The following is a 17,226-nucleotide window of genomic DNA, read 5'->3' on the forward strand; positions in this document are numbered from 1 at the left end:
ATTATTTTTATCTTTTAGTTGTAGTATACATTTATTATATCATATCCTTCTTTTAAGGAGCTATAGCTTCTAACGGGCCTTGACTCCTTTAAAAATTCACTCACTCCAGATCTCTCGATCCTCAGAAATACACGAGGCTGAATTTTTCAAAGGGTGGCGAATCAGTCCTACATCCAACCCCTTGAGTGGGAGGACAAGGGACTCTTCTGTAAGAGTTGACTTACCTTATTAGAAAGTTCCTCTTTTTCAGACGCAAGGAACTTGAGTTTTTTGTCCCCTTCTACTTTGCTTCTTAACGAAACTTCAAAGTTTGCCGAATGCAAACATTTACAATTAATACACTTTTCAAATTCAGTGCACGGGCTATCATCATATAAGTTTTGGGGTCAATATTTCCAGGGGGGTGGAAAGGATAATTTTTCTATGGGGTCAATTTTCTCAAAATTTTGCAAAATAACACCACTTTATATCAAGCTCGAACCATGTGCACATGCTTATCTGACCATCTAAAAAAAAAGATTTCCCCCAAATACTACCCGTATTTAAAAATTGAAAAAAAATTTTTTTATTTTTTTGTGTATTTTTTAACCGAATTTTTTTATGTCTTTCTAGGCATACTAGTAGTGCAAACTACTCCAAAAAATAATTTGGGGACAATATTAGTGGTGGGAGAGCCGATAAAAGTTTAAAAATATCAATTTTTGGAATTCTTAAAAATGTTTTAATTTATTAAAATTTTTAATAATATTTTATTAATTATATTATTATTATTTTTTTAACAATAAAATTTTATCATGATTCAGCCCCAATCCAAAAAAAGAAATCTTAGGTAACCTTTTAGGCGTTCCTTAGCTCATAAAAAGAAAAGGGGACGATTAATTCATTTTGCGAGTCTCCAATAACAAACGGGACACTTTTCTACCTGCAACTTGTACTTAATATACTAAGGACATTATGATGATATATGAGAATTTGACATAAACGTATTTCCAAACGTATTCGCCACATCGATTGGCGAGGTGACGATGATGTCAATGCTTTCCAGCCCAATCGGCATCTGAGATTGTCCTCATCCACGCATGACCCGAACTTTTCTTCACACAAGCAATGATGGAGTTGTCCGATAAATAGGATCGACATAACTCAACCATGATTTCCGTCTAGCACATCAAAATACTCGACGCATACAGCTCTCGCATTCGAAGGCGCTGAGTAATTCTGTTATAGGCCTTCGATTGAAATTAAGTAAAACCCTGCGACGATCTTTAATGAATTCCTGCAGTTTTTGTCCTACCAAGGATCGGCAGGCCGCTTTAGCTTTTCAGATCTTAGAGGGATAAATTCACTTGCTATCGAGTATCAGGTTTGTAAACATGGCAAGTTGATGGATCACGCTACCACTCCTGTCGTATTGGCCAAAGGAACTTTTGTATCCGATCCAATTCCCGACCACCCATCTACGTGGACGACCCTGCAAGAAATCACTCTTGACAAATGAGACAACTCACTTTCAAAGCAGTTCCAAAAGAAAATCGCTTTCAAAGAAGTCTTTGGATACGCGCTAGGTAAGATGTGGTGGTAGTATCGATGAAGTAGAGTGTGGCTGAAGTATCGATGCATGAAAAAACACCTTTTATCGAGCTCCGGTCCGTCCCTCTTGGGCTAGGACTATGTGGCTTATTCATCCGCACCACTTTTAGGATGCTCAATGCCGTCCATAATTTGTCTTGCTACAGGTAGGTTTCGTTCCAACCCCGTGGTAAGTCTCCTAATGAACAGTGGTGAGCCATCTCTTTGGTATAGACGAAACCAAAAGATCTGCTCCTATGTAGCTTGCATTAAAGCACAATCAAATCATCTGACCTATGACTCGGTATTTTCCAACCTGCGTCTTAATCGACATAGGGAAAAATATAACGATGTTATCGAATGTTGTGTTGTTTCTTAAGGCTATGCGTCTGTTGGAATATCTAATAATTATGGTAATGTCTTTTTTAGTGTTTTATATCGTGTTTTAGAATTTTACTATTTTTTTTCAGTAATATCGACATTTTTCCTGTAAAACACAAAATAAGTTTAAAAGTCCATGATATTTAGCGTTTGTTGTTGAACTAGTTTGTTTATTGTAGAAGCATTTCTTCCGAACCTTCTAACAATTTTTCTTCATGCGTCCCCCAAAAAAATCAATTATCGCGCAGCGGGGAAATGGATTAGTGAAAAGGCGGCTGGCTGGCTTCTTGCTACCTAGTCCTGTAGTGGTACACTATCTCCTTCCATTGTTCTATTAGAAGTTTCAAATTACTTCAGACATCCCTTATAGAACTACTGCGCATATGTGAGTTTATACTTCCTAAACTTTGATTAGTAATATTTTTTGTATATGCTATTCATAATGATACCACTTAGTACGTTAAATAAATTTTATTAAATTTCTATATATTAACAATTTGTAATTTAAAAAATAATTCATTCAGACTCAGAGCAAATAAATGATTACGTGTACACACGTAATCACACACCCACACCCACACACACACACAAACACACACACACACCCACACACACACACACACACACACACACACACACACACACACACACACACACACACACACACACACACACACACACACACACACACACACACACACACACACACACACACACACACAAATACTATGAATAAAACGTTTGATGTAACTTTTATTTGTGCTTGCAGCTGTAGTGCAAGTATTGAATTTTTCTTTGACCTACATTTTTTCAATAGTTCACTCGGATATCTCTATGCAGTTACTGAAAGTATACACTTTAAGCAACCCTTATTTTAAAACTTTTACCTTGAAATACTTGTATAAATTTATAAATTTGAATTCTTTGCATACTTGCACAGTTCTGCCAAGAATTTATTTACCGTAAATTAACGATTTAAAATTCCTATACATATATTTATCATTTTAGGATGCTAAACTTGTTCAAATTTTATCATAGTAAATTTCACCCGTTATTTTTTTAAATTAAAAGTTTTTAGTGCATAAAATTTTATAATAAATATTGCAACGTAATCAATAGCAAAAGAATAATACATTTGCAGAGAATCTAATAAAAAAAAATTAGTATGAAAATAGTACTGATAAATTTCAGATCTTTATAAAAATAATTAGTACAGAACATTTATTACAAATTGTTAATAAGTCGTTTATAGCTGATGTAGTAAATTGGAAGACAAGATTACGACAAACTATTTATATATATTTTTTAGTATAAATTTATTGGAAGATTTCTTTGCTAAGGGCACTTGCACAGTCCTATACATACAATGTTATTTTTTTTTATGTTTGGGTACACTTTTACAGAAAAACAGAAAAGATAACTGCATAGGGATTTTTTATTTTATTTTTTACAGAGTTTTGTTCAATGCTATGCATTTGGTTTTTTATTTTAGTCAATTTTTAACTTAATTACTTGCGTTTTTCCTACGCCTCAAAAGAGAAATAATTATTGTTAAAATTTTCTAACGTGTTGTCTGAAAATCAGTTTTCATAATGTTAAAGAGATCTGTTTTCTTTAAAAAACGCAAAAAAATTCTTCAAATTTTTTTTCTGGTTGTTGAGAAAAGTGTAACTAAATATTAATATACAAGATTTTCAGGAAATTAAATAAAGATAGGACTGGAAACTCACCTGAAAATGAACAAAGTGTCAGTGCATACTAGCAATATAAAATGGATTGTCAGAATCCTTCTGCTTTTCGTAGTGTTCTTATAGCTTTTTTTCTTTTCCGCTGAAGACTGCATTTTTTACATTTCTTGTATATCCCTCTCAGCCTCCCTGATGCGAGTTTCATCAAAATGTTTGGAAACTTTACACAGCTCTTCCCAGGATTTAACCCTACCTTTTCAAACATTAAACATTTTGTCATGTTCCCAGCATTGTAGGAGCTCACAGGATCTTACATGTCAAATTAAAGGGAATTCCTACATACAAAGACATGTTTTGGTATCCTTGACCAGATAATACTGTTCAAAGACTCACTCGCATTCTGCGTTCTACCATGCAGGCACTTTTCCAGCAGAACTGGATTTGAAAGATCTTTAAATATTGGTTTAATTCTCTGCATTACTGCTTTTGGTAGGTGTGTATGTTTATTTTGATCATATGGTTCTTTAGCTAAACAAGCCTGTACATTACTTACACCACATGTCATCAGTCTGTGGGCACAAACCACGGTAGGTTCTTCACTAGTAGATGACAAGCGGAAATACTCAGTCCAAATAGCACGTCTCATTTCATTACTGATTTCTTAAAATAGCTAAACCATAATAAGTTTTTATTTCATTAAAATAATTTGTCAACAAATAATTTTAGGGAGCCTTGGCAAAATTTGTACACACTTATTTCAGATAAAACTCTACTCAAGTCGTCAAAATTGAATATGTCATAGATGCATGATATTAGGAGAAACCCTACTACTGCTATCTTCTAAGTTTTCCTCAGCTTTCTTCTGGAACCAGTCATCCTACAGGCAGTATTTTACTTCGCTTTCTATCAAACGTTTGTACGGTTATTTATTTCTTAATCCTAGGCATTGTTTTAAAAAATAAAATAGGCTAGTTTACCAATAAATTACGCAACAGAAATGAAATTGAACAAGAAATTCAAAATAACTCACAGTATCGAGCTAAAACTACAGTAGAACTTTATTATCAGTTACCACAAATCAACAAACTTTCACAAACTCATTAGAACATCCTAAATATAACTTGTACAACTAAAGTAAAGCACATATATGCAGAGTAGGAAACCCAGCTACAAAATAATTTTAGTTGCCACAAAATGAATGACTAAATCAAAGAAATTATTATGTAAAACTATTTTTTAAATATTTCTACAGCAGAAATCTTCACTCAGATATCATGTGTTATATAAAACAAAAATTTATTGTTTTATATATATATATATATACTCGTGTGTATATATATATATATATATATATATATATATATATATATATATAAATGGTGATTAGCACCAGAATATATATATATATATTCTGGTGCTAATCAGCATTTAACTCACATTTATTTATGATCGATCGAAATAAAAAACGTATCTAGATAACGTTTTACAATTTCCTCTTTTTCTTAAGGGCTCTTGTAGGAAAAAAAATCAAATTTTTCTGCATTTTAAAATCTTCCTTTTTTTGTCATATATCAGACAAAAACGTGTATATATATATATATATATATATATATATAAATATATATATATATATATATATAAATATATATACACGAGTATATATATATATATATATATATATATATAAAACAAAAAATGTTTATTTTGATGAATTGTTTCTCATAATTTAAATTTTATAACTGTTACTCAGATGAAAGAATTTACCTTTGGATTTATATACATGTATAAGGCCGGTAAGAGCTATATTATAATCAGAATATTTATTAATAGATGTAAAGAAGTTATTTCATCAAAGTAGAAGGTAACTTTCTCTTTTAGCGGCATAATATATTATCAAAGAGTGTTTTCATCCATGTAAATTGTTTGTAATAGTGTAGCATAGTAAACTTTCGTTTGGTATGCATTCGCGTGTTGGTAATTCGTAAATATTCATGAATTTGTAGTATTCTGTAAGACGATTAATTTTATTTAATTATGTTAAACAGTGATGTAAATAAGCAACGATGAACTAAGTTTACTTTAAAGTATCGATATTAGCAATGAAAAATCACTGTAAAAAATAACATGATAATCGTTAAATAACAAAATAACAAAACTAATCGTTATTAAAATCAACTTTTTGGCGAGTTAAACTAGGTCATGAATATGAGAAGTATTGGTCAATTCCTCTCTGTTTCAAAAGCATACCCATTTAAAATCATTTATTACCTAAAAATATATACATCTATTTGACTATAATAAATTAATTTGTAATTAATGACTCGATTCTTCTTTGCTGTAATTGTTTAATACTACGGCAAATAATGTTTTTTCGGTAGGATTGCTTTCTCAGATGTACCTAATATTGCTTATAATCTAATAAGATTAGTTATTTACATATGTAAAAACAAAAAAAAAAAAAAAAAAAAAAAAACTAGTAAAATATCCTCCTTAAAGTGTGTTTTCACTTCTGTTATATTCATTCCGTGGATTGTGGTTTTCGAAGCAATTTTTCACCGAAAATAAGGAATTCATTTCAGTTGATTGTATAGATAATTCTTCCTTTGCATACAATACGCAGGACTCTCCACAAAACTTAAAAATTTAAATTCACGAAGTATCATAAAATCATAATTGAATATTTTTCCAGGATATTTCTTTCAAATTATTGTTTTCTTATATTTAACCAATTTCTAAAACAAGAGAATAATTTGAATGTGTATATTTATATGATTTTTTTATTATGTTTAAGCCTTAATATTTATAAAATGCATCGATTATGATAACCATTTTTTATGTTATAGAATAAGTAGTTTTGGCTATCTTATAGTTACATCCTTCCAGGTAACTTAAAATGGAACAATTTTTAAACGAAAATTACGTGTTAATTACTTTGGTGTTAAAACAGTTTTAAAAAAAGTTATTTTTATCATTATTACTTATTTTGGATTATTGTAATAAAAATATTAGTTTGATATCATCTTATATACAGAGTATTTCAATACGAAACTTAAAAACAAAAAAATTAGAAAATTTACGTTAATTTAATGAATAAATTTAAAAAATAAAATTTATTACACACACACACACACACACACACACATACATATATATATATATATATATGTGTGTGTGTGTGTGTGTGTGTGTGTGTGTGTGTGTGTGTGTGTGTGTGTGTGTATTTAAGTTAAAAATAGTAATATATATTTCCGTATTCCATGGAGTCTTAATTATCGCTTGTTAATATTCTCTTTCAATCATTTATTTGCATTCCTTTTGTTGTCTTTGTTATCTGGAAATAATTCCATGTGAAACCTTCCTAGGGCACTTTTTAAGGAAGATGTATATGAATATCTTAGAAGTACTTTCGACGTATTTTGATCCAATCGTTTTCTTATTTTTTGGAGTCCTAAAATAATTGAACTAGCATCGATTTGAAATTCCTTTAATGAACATTTCTAAACTGGCTACCGGGTAAATTTGAAGAGCTTTATGCTTGCAAGAAATTTGTTTTTTCATAATTAGTAAAAATTGTTTATTGTAGATTCTAATATCATTTAGAAAATGTTTTCGGTCAGTATTAAAAATTAAAATTTTATAAATATGTACGAACCATTTTTAAGAAATTTGCCGTTGAAATTTCAAACAATTTTGGTTAGTTACAGATAATATATAAAAAAAATTAATTTATAAAATTAATTTTCTCTATTAATTATATACATTAAATCTGAGAACAATGTTCCAATCTGTAAAGCTTAGAAAGAAGCTTAGAAAAGATAAGAGCCAATGAAATGAACCATTTTATTGCTTCTTTTTACTTCATTATAAGAACTGAAAGATCTAGTGGTTTAAATAGTGGCAAGTACAGTTGCTACGCGACGGATAAAGTTAGCTTACTGTCTTCCGTTTTAGACCCCAAATTCTTTCTTATAACTATCAATAGTTACAATGCCCCCCTTTCTCCTCGCAAACGTTTATTAATTTGGTAATGGCGAATAGGTGTCATGCGAGTGGCGAACTAAATAGTGATGACATATTCAGACAGCGTCTCTACTTCAGTCCCATACAGCGATACTTCCATAGAGGCGGAAGTGTGTATGCTGCGGAAATTTAACTCCGGATTCGCAAAAGTGCTTTTGATATAGTTATACAAAATTAAATACATATTATTCTTATCCTAATGAAATAAATATTTAAAGATTAAACAACAAATGATCTGCAACTAAATACTGTGATAGTTAACAATTTTCATATAAGTAAATTACTACATAAATGTTTATTCAGATTAACTCATAAACAAGTCATTTTATTTTTCATAGTCCATTCTACCTACAGATTTTTTTTTACAGTATGGTAATCAGTCAAAATATCGGGTGTGGGTTTTTTTCATTTCTCGACGTTTCATGACCCAGGGATCCCAAAAAACAAAAAAAAAAGTGGAGAGCAATGTTAGTAAGTACGTACTCACCGGGTTGGTCTAGTGGTGAACGCGTCTTTGCTAATCAGCTGATTTCGAAGTCGAGATTTCCAACGTTCAAATCCTAGTAAAGGCAGTTACTTTTGTATAGATTAGAATACTAGATCGTGGATACCGGTGTTCTTTGGTGGTTGGATTTAAATTAACCACACATCTCAGAAATGGTCGACCTGAGACTGTACAAGACTACACTTCACTTACATTCATACATATCATCCTCTGAAGTAATACCTTACGGTGATTCCCGGAGGCTAAACAGGAAAAAAGTACGTATGTACGTGTGCTTGGGTGTTTGAATTTTAATAACTTTTGACCGTTTAACCGATTTTGCTGAAATTTGGCACAAAGACTCGGGTATATGGAGCAATGTTTTCATAAAAAGTTGGGATCAGTCTCCAGGGGGTGGAGTCGATAATTTTGTTGAGTCTATTTTCTCAAAAGTTTGTAAACATAACCCCATTTTATAATTAATTATTAAGCTCGGACCATGCATATATGCTTATCTTAATATTAAAAATAAAAATTGTCTTCAAATTCTCCTCTTCCCCAAAAATCGAAAAAAATTTTTATTGCGTCTGTTTTAACCTAATTATTTTGTCTTCCTAGGCATAGCAATAGTGCAAAGGACCAATAAATAAATACTCTGGGGGTAATATTGAGGGTGGGAGAGCCAATAAAAATGTAAAAATATCAATTTTTGGAATTTTTTAAAACTTTTTTTTAGTTTATTTGAATTTTTAATAATATTAAAATAGAATTTTATCATGATTCACTCCCACCCCCATAAAATAAATCTTTTTAACTTTTTATTGGTTCTACATTTTTCAGTGGAACTTCCTTTAGTTTATTCCATTTAACATAGTAAACATAGACATATCAAAAAAAGGTTCATCAGAGGTGATTTTGGAGGTTAGGGAGCAGAAAAAAGTAAAAATATCGACTTTTGGAATTTTTTAAACTTTTTTCACTTATCATTATTTTTCCACTATATTATAAAATTTACCAACGTCAGGAAAGTATATCAACTTTGCTGTCAGTTTTTTTATTATTACATTTTTTACGAAAAATGATGAAAATGAATATTTTTTAATATTATAATGTAACTTAATCTCTCCAACTGGAAACAATATGGTAAATGTACGTACGCATTTACAAATTAACGTTCATGTAACAATCTTTATATATAGTATAAAGTATATAAAGAATTTATAGTATAAAAAAATACAAAATTCCATCGCTGACTTGTTTAAAATAGTCAAAGAAGGAGTTGATAAAGGAGTGGCTGAAGTACTGTCAGTAAGGAAGGGAGCAGGCGAGGAAGTCAAAATAAGAGTACGAGCAAAGCAGGCTAAAACAAACTATCAGTCAGAGAGTCGAAGGAGTTGCAGTAAGAGAAGAGTGGTCCTCAGAATTGACAGCACTAAGGAGGAGGTGTGTGGTCAGCCGGCGAAGTCTGCAGCTAGCGAATAGAAATGGTGAAGACCTAGAGGAGGAGCTCCACCTTCTGCGAACACTCAGGAGAGAATTTAGGAGTAAAATAGTAATGGCAAAAAAAAATGGCTACAGTTGTGCGAGTCGGTCGATGAAAACACGCGAGATGATACCTACCGTATCGTGACTAGGCGATTCGGTAGGAGGCTGCCGGCACTGTCAAAGGCTGATTTGATAAGAAACGTAAGAGAGTTGTTTCCGCGAAGTAGGGGCACCTACCGGGAGAGATCGTGACGAACGAAATTATCCCGTTTACGCCTAGTGATTTAAATGAACCTGCCCGTACGATAAGGGGTGGTAAGAGCTCAGGCCCAGACGGGATTCCCCAAAAGTTGTAGTGAGCACTGTTAAGATGGAAACATAGTGCTAGTAAATGAATGGATACCCGAAAGATGGAAGGGTACGAGGCTGGCCATGTTAAAAAATAGGATGGACCCACTGGCGCACAGACGGCGTACAGACCATTGCGTATGCTGGATTGTTACGCAAAACTCTTTGAGAAGATGCTTCTCAGTAGGTTAAGTGAGGGAGTCGAGGCATCTGGCGGGTTACATCTAGATCAGTATAAATTCCTGATCGGACATTCAGCGATTGCCGCCACAGAGCGCGTGAAGGGCACAGTGAAGTCAGCGGTAGAGGTAATGTGGAGAACTAGGAGAATAGGTGTCGTGATGTTCCTTGACGTTCGTAATGATTTTAATAAAATATCGTGTGAAGTAATCTTAAGCAAGGTCCGAAACAGGAAAATTCCAGCATACATAAGAAGAACAATCCAAAAATATTTTAATGAAAGATATATGATTGGCACATCGGAAGATAAGGCTTCCAGTAGAAAGAGGTGTTCCTTAGGGATCATTTCTAGGGCCGACAATGTGGAATGTTGCATTTGATGGTATGTTGAGACAGGAATATCCGGAGGGGGTCACGCCAGTAGCCTTCACAGACGATCTAGCTTTGGTGTTAGTGCTCAGGACGGAAGGGGAGCTGATGGCTACGGGAGAGGAGGCAGTGAATCTGGTGAAGAGGTGGCTTACTGCAAATGGGTTGAGGCTTGCAGAAGAAAAATTAAAAGTGGTAGTCATGACTGGGCATCGGAGGTTGAAGCCACTTAAGTTCCGGGTGGGCGAAACGTTTGTTTACCCTTTTTTTTTGTTAAACAGGTGGGGAATCCCATTCACGGACGCCTAAGCAGTGTCGGGCTCGCTAACAGGTGCCGCAAGATATTATTATTATGTGTATGCGTACGTAAACCTGCGCACTACCTACTAAACCACCACCTCTGGCTACCACCCTTCCTGGAACCGTTAGCAAAGCATTCCTTCTGAAAGGGGGGTTACTCGCCCACTCACACATTCATATGTCATAGTACAATCACATCATAATAGAAATATCAACAAACACACTTCAATCACAGCATATCAATAGCAGTCAAGATACATCACCACCCATCCAGATACAGAAAACTGATAATGAAACTATATACAAAGAAAAAAGCCACACAATATATACAAATACAAGAGAAGAAAAAAAAGTCTCACAAAAATATAAAGAAAAAAAGGTCATCAAAACCATTGTAGCACAAGAACATAAAAATACTCCATTCATTAATATTACAGGTCAGTGCAACAACGCAACACTATAAATGCATACATCGGACAGTAGTAAAAATCTGCAGCCAAACAGCTAAGTCTCACGGAATGCAGTAAATACAAAATACTACATACTACAATAAGGTCCCAAGAAACAGGGAATTAGCCCAAGATCAGATAGACATCATAAAGAAAAAATACATCAAAAGCAAAATACTCAAATATATACGTAAAAAAAAAATTTACGAGTATATATGTAAATCAAAAACATTACATCATAATATCAGTACAGCAAACTTTTATCATAAACTAACTAGGCACACATGCATTCCCCTTATACTTACTATCTGCCACGCCATCAGATACGGGAGCAGAGTGTTCGCAGCCTCTTCAGGTCAAGGCAACCCCCTAATCGCTCACTCGCGAACCTGTCCGCCCCCGCACCCTCCGACGCCGGCTATTGTTTCGTGACTACTCCAATGCTTGGAGGTCTCTCATCATGATTTTCACATCCGCATTGATCACTTTCCAGTTTTCTTTCTTTTCTGCATTATTTCTATCAGCTTCTCAGGGTGGAACATCACTTCCCTGCCTGGTATGTCAAGTAGCTCTGTCCTAGGTCCTTCGTATCTCGGACAGTGGAAGAACACGTGGTATGGCTTTTCTCCTCCTCGCATACAAGGCAGTTCTGTTCGTCGTCGAGGCCGTACTTATGAAGGTATGCTCTGTTCCCCCCTATGGCTCGCCATAAACTGGATAAGGCAGTAATCCGGCGAGCCATGAGCTCTCCCTTTTCAGCGCTTTACATCTCTCACCAAGCGTTGTTTCATCTACCTTTTGTGCTGCCGTCCCACCGTTCTTGCCACTTGTTCACCATCTCCTATGTCAGTGTGCGTGTTCATCTTCTTCTGTCTGTGGGAGAGAGGGCCTCAAGCTCATGTAATCTTATCCGTATTTCGATTACCAGATCTATCGGAAGGATTCCCACAAGTACTTCTATCGTATCCTTCGACACGGTCCTGTATGTTGCCGTAATTCTTAGGCAGCACTTCCTGTGTAAGGACTCCATCATGTCTTTTTGGTACTTCGTTACTCCCCCCATACCTCTGCTTCGTAGAGTAGCATTGAGTAAACTACGCTTACAAGTAGTTTCCACCTTTGCTGCCTCGGGCCATGGTAGTTCCGGAAAAGGGCGCATCTAACTTCCTTGTTCTTTCGGCTTTTTCACATGCCTCCTTTACATGTGTGCCGAAAGGAAGCTGGGTGACTATCCAGACGCCTAGGTACTTAACCGCCGGTCGTGACACTATTCTTTGTCCTTCCAGTGGTATCACTGTGGTTGGTTTTCGTTTGTCTTTTGTGATCACAACAACTTCTGTCTTTTCCGGTGCCATCTGTAGCCCGACCTCGTGCATCCATCCGCTTATTGTTTTGAAGGCATTGGTTATCTTCTCGACTGCCTCTCTCCTGTTCTTGGCTTCAGCTACGAGGGCCAGATAATCAGCGTAGCCCAATAAAGAGACTTTAGGCAGGAATACCCCGTCATATGCAATATTCCATAAAGTCGGTCCAAGTATCGACCCCTGTTGTACTCCCCTTTCAATGATTCGCTTCACTACCCCATTCTCCACTTCACAGCGCTATTTGCGCCCGGTCAAATACGACATTATAATTTTTGTTATATATGGAGGAACTCTGCGTGTTATCAAGGCCCTGCCTATTGCTGCGTGTGAGACAATGTTGAAGGCGTTTCTCACACTATGTGTCACCAATATGCATACCCGGTTTGCTTCTTCCCTGATGATCCCTTACGCTGTTTGACAGACAGCAGCCATTGCATCAAGGGCTGATCTACCCCTCCGAAAACCATATTGTTTTTCGGTTACCCCCTTCGATCGCATCTTCTAATTTCCGCTGAATCATCCGCTCAAACAGTTTGGCTAGACCATCGATCATGGCGAGAGGTCTGTATGATGAGAGTATCTCAGAGTCCTTTCCAGCCTTTTGCACAAGGACTAGTCTTTGTGTTCTCCATTTTCCTGGGAAAATGCCCTCCCTTAGGCAGGCATTGTATATGTCCAATATCGTATCGGACCAGGCCGCCACCTTTACCATTAAGTTCGGTAGATGATCTGGGCCAGGAGATTTTTTTGCTGACATGTGGGCAACTGGCGCCGCGAATTCGGCGTCGGTGAACGGCATCGGGAGCTCCGTTTCTATCTCGGTATCTTCCGTCTGTGCGTCCCCGTGTGGGAACAGTCCCTCTATAATGCGTCTATCCTCCGATTCCTCCTGTGAAGCAGGAACTCTGGGTTTTAACGTACCTCTCACGAGAAGCTTATAGGGTTTCCCCCACGGGTCATTCTCTACTTCGGCTAGGAGTTTCCTCCAACATTCTTTTTTCAACTCCCTTATTAGCTTATTGAATCCTTTATTGCACATTTTATATTGTGTCGTATATAGGGCCCTGGCCTAAAACGTTTGTCTACCCTAGCCCGGCAGCGAGATATCTGGGGTTTTGGGTGGACAGATGCTTCTCCATTCATGTTGAAGAAGCAGCAAGAAAGGGAAACAGAATGGTCCAAGCGCCGGCAAGACTGATGAGCATAGGGGCGGACCCAGGACGACTAAGAGGAGGCTACTGACTAGCGTATACTCGTCAGTAGTGCTCTGTGGGGTGTCAGTCTGGGTGAGCGCATTGGATAAGGCCTGTGACAGGAAGAGACTGATAAGCCAATAGCGGAGGCTCAATCTGAGAGTGATTTCCGGGTACCGGACGATAGGAGCAGAGGCGGCATCGGTAATAGCAGAATACTTCCTATTGACTTACAGGTAAAAATGCGGAGATGCTCAATAGCAATCGGGGGTGAAAAGGAAGCAGTTGTTGAAGAAATGTATAGTGCTTGGAGTGAAAGATGGAATATGACAACGACAGGGAGGTGGATCTATAAACTCATTAGGGACAGAATTTTCCTTCCCAAGGTGGAGAGAGTTGAAGACTGATATGATGGATCATGGTCCAGTAAATGTGGACAATGTGATAGGTATGATGTTATAAGACAGGGAAGCTTGGATGAGAATAACGGCAATGGTGACTGCCATAATAAAAGCTAAGGCAGTTGAGGAAAGAAATAGACAAGCTGTGAGAAGGTAGCATACCTGAGGCAGAGGAACCGTTGCTGGGTAGCAGTGGGTGGCCAGCCTCGTGAGGCGAGTGGTGGGGGCTCTTCGGAGTCGTTGTCCGTCAATGGTCCCTCGGGGACGCCGCTTGGGCTATCCTAATTCGGCCGTAAGAGTGCTAGGGTGATTGCGCAGGGGCAATGCACATACCTTATGGATTAGGTCCGGTCCCTACGTGTCTAGAGGGGGAGGTAGTTTAGCGAGTGAGAGCCCCGCACTGCCGTCAGAGCGTGCCTGGAGGCGGCCGGTAGAGCTTTTACCTCCTCCTACGGAAAAGAAAAAAAAATACTCTTATTTCATCCGTTTAATATCAGATATTTAAGTGAGATTGTTTAAAAGAGTGACTGTCTAGACTGTTTAAAAGCAATGTCTAAATTTACGAAAACGTCCAAATTATTTACAGTCCGGAAAAAAGTTTTTGCAAATAATAAAATATTACATAAAAACAAAAAAAAGAAGACCAACATTTCGTTATTTAATTTGGTTTTATTATTTTTTTCTTTTTTTAAATTTGGTTTAATATTGCTAACAATAAATATTGTAAATAAAGAAACTTTAGTGTTCCAGCTTGCAGCATCATAACGAACCACGCTTCTAATTTGTCCCACTCAGATTTTTTCAACATTAAATTAAGCGTAATCGAAGAATGGCTCAACCAGTCTCCATCAAAGTTTCATATGTACAACTTCAGATTCACTACTACAACTTATCTAAATTTCAATGAATTTTTTCGAGTACTTTTAGAGATTTTCGAGACACAAAATTTTATACATAGGCATATATATATATATATATATATTTATAAAAGGAAACCCCAATCTAAGTTCAACTGATATAAAGCTGTTAATTTGAAATAATTTTCAGCCAATAATTATTCAAAGGTTTCAAAAATCTTGGGAACCTAAAATCTTTCAATAAAAATTTTTAATTTTTGGTATTAAGTTTTTAAACTATTTTTTTAAAAACTATTATTTTTAAGAAAACATCATTTAGTGTTTTATTAATATTTCAATATTTATTAAAAATAAATAGTTAACTTATAATCTAAATTAACCTAATATACTGCTTATTTTATTAATTATTTATAAATAGGTACGAGTATATTTTATTTTTTAATTAGTAGTTTATTATTTTCTCAGTAAACCAAATATAGTTATCATGATAAGCATATGGATAGAGTAAGCTGTTAGTATTTTTATAAAATGAAGTTGCTGTAACTATTAGATAATATTCAAATATCGGAAAGTCTAATGTTTTCAGAAAGGCACGGTTGTGTAAATGAATGAGCCTGATGAGAGTCTTGTCTCGCTTCAATAGCTATAAAACTTAATCTGAGATACGGGCTATATTTTATATTTGGTCTGAATCAAATCATCTTCCCAATTATTTCTTCCTTTCCCGAATAACATTACTTTCGCGTCTCTTAACTTATTCACATCCCGTTATCAATCTCTTCAACACTTTATGCGTTCTGTTTTTGACATTTATCAAACAACACATCCAAACGGGGGTAGAGAAAATTTGGGCTATCATTTTAAGGAATATTTCAAGAAATTTATTTCACAGTTTACTTAGAATGTTTTAATTCACAATAAAATAATTATTTTAATTATAAATTGCCTATTAAACTATATTTAAAATAGCGATTCAAATTAAATTACAAGTTATTATTGATTAAATCCCATATTAATTAAAAGAGTAAATTTAAAAATAGAGTACAGTTAATTTGATTATTTCATTACAGAATGTATCCGTGTTGAATGTAAATTAATGAATAGTTTTTACAACTAGGAATTGCAAAGTCATTTGAAGGTCAAACCAACCCCATGTTCACTCAGGTCATGTTTAATGCCTTCTTTTCTTATTACTTTGTCCTTCGTACAGATTGCTTGTGGCAATTTCTTATTCGGATAGACATCGGTACATTTCTCTTATTTATTCGACCCATATGTTGAAGACTGAATGAACTATATCTTTCTATTCCCACAGCAAGGTGTCTATATGTGTGTGTTGTAGAAAATTTAATTTTTATTTCTATGAACGTGCAATACCTTTTTTCTTCTTTTTTAGATTAATTAAAGTTTTTTTTATATCAGTTAAATAATATTATAAAATAAGGTGTAATTAATATGGTGTTAGAATAAAATAAAACTTTCCATTAGAAAAATGAGAATAAAATAGCAAAAAGAGGTGTTTACAAAAAATTAAAAATCGTCTGACGAATATTTTGTTCGTTAAACATTCACCATTAATTAATTTTAATTTATAAAAATACAAAAACAAATTATATATATATATATATATATATATATATATATATATATATATACACACGAGTATAAAACACTTTCTTCGCGAATACAATAATAGGGAAAGTATAGTGATTGTGTCAAAAATAGGTTATCGGATTTTTTTGCAAATCTTTACGTTTCCAACTACAGAGTGTTCATCTCGAAAGAGGCCCCATCACTCAGTAGTTTACACTAAATGCATATGCTTTTTAAAATGGGTATATTGGTGTGAGTTAGGTAAAGTAATGTGGAAGATATAGACGACTATAGCTGGAGTGGGGAGGATCGTTTATTGCCCGCACATTCGAATTTTGCCAGTGTTTGCCAAGCTTTTGAAGATGACTGCATAATCGTGTGTTACCGTTTGTTAAAATGCGTGATATTCGTGATAGAAACTTATTTAGAGACGAATTCTCATATTTTTTATCGGTGAAAGTTGAGAAATTTGTAGAGGAAGCACCAGTTTAAAGTTTATTCAGAAGTTGAAAAATGTCGTGAAACAGATTCGATGTTAGACCAGA

The sequence above is a fragment of the Lycorma delicatula genome, chromosome 4, assembly GCF_047948215.1.
Source record: "Lycorma delicatula isolate Av1 chromosome 4, ASM4794821v1, whole genome shotgun sequence".
In the NCBI taxonomy this organism is placed as follows: domain Eukaryota; kingdom Metazoa; phylum Arthropoda; class Insecta; order Hemiptera; family Fulgoridae; genus Lycorma; species Lycorma delicatula.